This window comes from Nicotiana tabacum, chromosome 2 (genome assembly GCF_000715075.1).
Source record: "Nicotiana tabacum cultivar K326 chromosome 2, ASM71507v2, whole genome shotgun sequence".
Classification (NCBI taxonomy): domain Eukaryota; kingdom Viridiplantae; phylum Streptophyta; class Magnoliopsida; order Solanales; family Solanaceae; genus Nicotiana; species Nicotiana tabacum.
In genome coordinates, this window is record NC_134081.1 from 44,641,749 (window position 1) to 44,647,922 (window position 6,174).

General features: G+C 36.8%; 1 long non-coding RNA gene across 2 annotated transcripts; it reads right to left on the reverse strand.

The window, feature by feature from the left end:
- Positions 1–339: 339 nt before the first annotated feature.
- On the reverse strand, positions 340–6,174 carry LOC142170693 (uncharacterized). Of its 2 annotated transcripts, XR_012700070.1 has the most exons (4): positions 5,764–6,172; positions 2,205–3,533; positions 1,771–1,858; positions 340–614 (listed from the first exon to the last, which is right to left on the reverse strand). It is a non-coding gene; the product is annotated as an uncharacterized LOC142170693 (long non-coding RNA). The 2 variants fall into 2 exon arrangements; XR_012700067.1 differs by having other exon boundaries at positions 1,771–3,533; positions 5,764–6,174.

Consider the following 6,174-nt stretch of genomic DNA (forward strand, 5'->3'; position numbering starts at 1 on the left):
TGCCGCACCTCATCCATGGAATCACAAGCCGTCGATGCACAACTGATACCGAGCGCTCACATACGCATACGAGTGCGTGGAAGAAATTCAAAGAGTTACGCTTCAAGCTGAATCAATGTTGCACTATAAGCAAAGAAAGATAGGAAGTTTATCCTAAATGCCCTGTAGCCCCTCGAAGATAGGTATGGACGTCATCATACCGATCCGCAAGCCTCTACTAAACACTTGCTCATGACTCGTAGAACCTATGAACCTAGAGCTTTGATACCAACTTGTCACGACCCAAAATCCTACTAGTCGTGATGGGACCTAATCCAACCTGGTAGGTAAGCCAATTAATAACTATCCAAATTTAATGAGATTTATCAAGAAAAGAAATGATAAAACAATTGCTTTTATACAAGAATTTCCCAAGCACTGGTAGTACAAATCATGAGCTTCTAAGATTTAGAGTCTACAAAGCTGGTATGAAATAAATACGTCACCTGTTTGAAAAATACATAAACAGATTAAAAATTCTAAAGCTATAAAGGACAAGAGGCAACTGTAACCGGAACACAGGTACATCTTCAAATCCAGCTCCCGCCATACACAGCAACATCAGCATCCAACATCTGCATGCAAGGTGCAGAAATGTAGTATGAATACAACAGACCCCATGTACTCATTAAGTAACAAACCTAACCTTAGGTTGAAAGTAGTGACGAGCTGGGACAAGGGTCAGAGTCCAACTCCAATAAGTAGAGACAGCTCATAACAATATAAATAACATGGTACAAGAAATAACTCAGAGATATGATTCTCAGCTCATTCACCGTTACTAAAAATAGGCATGCTTTTCAAGTATAACAGTAAATCCCAAATCTTTCACCGATAATACCAAAATATGAGTAAGTTTGAAAATTGTGATTTTTCCCAAAAACTTCCAACAACAGGTAAGCCGTTTCATTATCAAATGGCATGAGAAAAGTACATCTCTATGCCTACATGTCTATGTATGCATGCCAACTGTAATACAATGTAGTGATGAAACCATATGCATAATCTCGGTGAATCAATGCACTCAATCCTCCCAATCACTCATATCCTCACAGTCACTCAGTCCTCACAGTCACTCAATCCTCCTAGTCACTCCGCACTCGCACTCGACACTCGCACTCAGTAGGTACCTGCGCTCACTGGGGGTGTGTATAGACTCCGGAGGGACTCCTTCAGCTCAAATGCTATAATAAGCCAATCATATCAAAAATCAATAACATTTACTACGGCGTGCAACCTGCTCCCATCATAAATCAATAATACTTGCTACGACATGCAGCCCTATCCCATCAATATCTTCACAATCAGGCCCTCGGCCTCGCTCAGTCATCAATCTCTCCAGTCTCTTGGGCTCACAATGTCATGAAAATTAGCCCAAATATAATGATGTGATGTATTAATAAATGGTAACATAGACTGAGATATGATATGCATATGAATGCGTACGACTAAGTATGTAATTACAACGTAAACAAATAACTCAACAACAAAAATGACCTCTACGGGTCCCAGCAGAATAAGCATGTAGCCTAGACATGTTTTCTAATATGCATCAGAGCTCAATGGCTCTAGTACGTAGAGATTTCATGGTTACAGATAAGATCAGGTAACTACACAGTATCACAGAAATAACGGAGTCACAATTCATACGGTGCACGCCCACATGCCCATCACCCAGCATATGTGTCACATCAACACCAAACACATAACACGTTTAGAAGTGTTACTTACCTCGAACAAGCCAAATCCAATATGGAGCAAGCTAAACGATGCTCCAAAAATATCATCCCACACGTACCGACCTCCGAACGGTTCGAAACTAGCCAAAAGCAACTCAAGAATGTCAAATCATTCATAAGGAAACAATTCCAAATGATAAAGGTCAAATCTTTAATCAAAACCCCAAAGTCAACCAAAAAGTCAAACCTAGGCCGGCGCCTCAGAATCCAACGAAACTCATAAAATCTGATAACCCATTCAATTATGAGTCCAATCATACTAGTTTCACTCAAATCCGACTCCGAATTGATGTTCAAAACTCAAAAATTCACTCTATGAAACTTTGGACAAAAACCCCTAATTCTTTCTTTAAAATTCACAATCCAATTACCAAAAACGAAGATAGATCCACGAAATATAACCAAAACCGAGCAGAAAATACTTACCCCAATTCATATGGTGAAAATAGCCTCAAATATTTCCCAAATCCAAGCTCCCCAACTCAAAATATAACCAAATGAACAAACCCTCGATATTAAATATTATTGCCCAGCTGTTCTGCCTCGTTTCATATGCCAAACAATCCCGAAACTCGCTTTTGATGTCTCCAATGGATTCCTTGTAACGTTTCAGTGATGCTAGGCTTTTGAATAACTCCATTTGACCTTATAACGAAGGAGATATGTTGGTTTTAATATTTAATAATAGTAAAGATTTTTAAATATGAAGTCAGTAGCAATTTCGTAATTAATCTGACAAATCTAGCAACCTAATTCTTAGTAAAATGACCATAAACTCCTCATACGATGTCCAAATTTGACGATTCTTTTATTTATGGCTCCGCAATTACGATACGGATCTAATGCTTTGATCAAAACAGAAACTGGAGCTCATTTTCTTAATGTGGTAGCATTTATGCTTGAAAAAACAACGTCGAAACATAAAAAAACTATCTGAAACTCACCCAAGACCCTCGGGACCCCGTACAAACATACCAACAAGTATCATTACATAACACAGACCTACTCGAGGCCTCAAATCATGCATAACAACATCGAAATGATGAATCACACCTCAAATCAACTTTTATGAACTTTCGAACTTTCGACTTCCAAAAACTCGCGCCGAAATATATCAAATCAACTCGGAATGAACTCAAATATTTCACACAAGTCCCAAATAATATAACGAAGTTATTCTAATTCCCGGAATCACAATCCGAATCTGATATCCTCAAAGTCAACTATCGGTTAAACTTATGAACTTTCTAAACCTTCAAATTTCTAACTTTTTCCCATTAGCGTCGAAACCTTCTAGAAATATCCAAATGAAAATCTGGGCATACGCCCAAGTCCAAAATCACCATTCGAACATAACGAAACCATCAAATATCCAATCTGAGGTTAAATACTAAAAAGTCAAACTTGGTCAACTCTTCCAACTTTAAAGCTTCAATCATGAAATTCATTCTTCCAAATCAGTTTCGAATTACCTGAAAAATCAAAATTGTCGATATAGACAAGTCGTAATACATCATACGGAGCTACTCATGTCCTCAAACTACTGAGCGAAGTGCAAATGCTCAAAATGACCAGTCGGGTCATTACAACAACAAATAATAACAGCTATCGTTAAAAATGAGAGGAATGAAAGTTGGACTCTTGAGATTGGGCTGGCAAGAAAACTAGGCCCAAATTGACTATAGCATCGGCAGACTCCAACTAACAGGGAAAGCAACCCGGTTCTAGAACTTGGGCCTGAGTCCCAAATGAATTCTGCAGGCCCAATCGAACATGCATACCAAAAAGGAAAGATAATAATTAGTGTATATCAGCATAGGATGAAATAATATAAAATCATAACAAGTGATAATAATAAATAGCTTAGGAATACAGTAAAGTCAATTTTATTTGTGCTAAACCTATGAGGATTAATTAAAGTCGGTGATAAAAGACTTAGGGTAAATATAATTTATGGATAAAGTCCCCCTTGACATATTAGAGTTTACGAGGGTCTCATGAACACCGAGCTGTGCTTGTGCCAGTGAAGGGTACCTTAACCACAAACCAAGCTCACACCCAAATACCTTGGGTCATAAACTCTTACTCTTTCCAAAGGTTTGGACACAAACAAAGTGTCACCTTAGCAGTTTCACATAGCCAACTTGAAAGAGACAAGTATCAAAGGTTCATTAGAAGCTTTTCAAAGGTTCAGACACTCATAAATTCAGCAATTTGGAAACACACATCCACATTAGACATTGCAACTATTACTACAGTACAAGGGTATAGGCAGCTCAGAACCAATACAATATTGACCTTAAGATCTCTTATCAGAACACTGAGTATAAAGATAAATCACTATAGGTAGACCTTTAGGATTCTAATAAAATCAAAGACCCCGAAGTTGATCATAACATGTATAGGACACTTAAGAGGATCACTACTAGGTTACAGTCAAACAGAGTCATAGAATAAAGAAGGTCAATTGTATGCCATCAGCAGATAGGAGTTGTTTCTAACCACATCAAGTTCATAAGTGTCTTATTAAGTGATATAAATATCAGTAAATAATAAAGAAGAACATATGCACTAGCTTTATTAATTATATCGTAAGTTCAACACTTCAGGATCCCTTTAAATATGTTCATATCATCAGAACATGTCAACAAGCATTTGAACAATCTTCAGAAACGTTTTGGGTGAGTATGCATGTAATTAGGATCTTACATCATTAAACACTTAGGCTAATAATTTTACTCAGACTTCAACACGGAGTATATCAATCAACCAGATTAGCAAAGACCTCAATATAAATAGGAAAGTTAGTTTTAGTCTTTGTTTGGACCTAATGGACATGGTATCACAACACGGAGTGACAACATATAGTCTATTAGGTTTACAAATTACCCGATCCAAACAACACTGAGATTCTTGATTAAGTTCTTCTATAAATAGCGATGTCAAACAGACATAAGACAGTTAGTAGAGATGTTCATTCTCAGTTGGTTGAAGCAGGGCAAACATATCAGAACATGTTCACTTAAACATGTAAGTAAGTTCACTATGAAGTTACACCAAAAAAGTCTACCATTTAGATCCTATAGGCATGGCATAGTATATGTTTAACAAAATTCAGTTAAGCTATTGAGTTATCAAGATAAGAAATCCTTCAAATTGACAAGAGAAGTCTTTCCAAATAGTGTCTTAGACATCACATGATCATGGAAGAACTAGAAAACATAAATGGCCAAAACAAACAGGCAGAGGAATACAGAATATCATTTTAGATAAACAAGCAGGGTTACTGTGGTACTCTATGTCAAGATCTGTCATGTATTCACATCTTTATTAGGCTATCATGATAGACCATTCCCTTTCAGTTAAACAGAATCAATATGAGGCCAAACATAGCTGTTATCTAAGGCTTCTTACTTAGACAAATAGATTAGCATAATGGGATAAGCATAGCTATTGGGAAGACCCTTTAAATCAACAGGGGACTATAGGTGAGTTGACATAGTGATATAAACATAAAATTTCTCAAATAAGAGCATGTGAAGGTTGACATTACTGGATTAGCATAATTAGCATGATGAGTATAGAAGTCAAGTATAGAAGTATAGAAGTCAAATAGGTGTCATTCAATCAATACCACATGAAGAGTTGCATATAGCTACTATCATGAAATCCAAATAGTCATGAAGAATCAACAGATTATTTACAAAAATCAATAAGGAGTCACTTAAGTTATGTGATCATGAAAACATTTAGCAACCATCATGGAATGTTAATTTATCAGCAAGATAGAAGTAAACACAATTTTCAGGAAAGTATTATCAACTTAAACAAGAGTAACACAAGGACAGAACATAATGAGATAGTTGCTTGACCATTGATGAATACCATGAAGAATCAGAATAGCAAGTAACTAACAGAAAAGCATCGAAACGAAAAGCCACATAACTAATTGAAAGATATAAAGAGGGGATCAGTGTTCACTGACCTTTTTCGGAGCAGCAAACCAAGTAAAGAAAGTTTGTAGCAGTTTAGGAATCCAAACATATAACTAACATACAGCAATCGAACTCGTACAAGAAGAAAAAAAAAGGAGATTAGAGCAGGACTTCTGAACATTTAGAACAACAGAAAATTCTTAAGTTTTAATGCTCTCTTTTTATATTTTTAGTGTATTTCTGATGTCTTAGGTGTGCTTGGTGAGGACATTCAATGTTCTATTTATAGTGGCATGAAGCCATTAGGGTTCTATTTGAATTCGAAGAGGTAGTGGAGAATGACAATTGAGAGATGACGATAGCAAAAGGGGGAGGGAGGGGGTACAGAAGAGAGCACAAGGGAAAAAAGAGTGGAGTTTTACCTAGGCACGAAGATGGAGGAGCCGACCATACATCTGGAC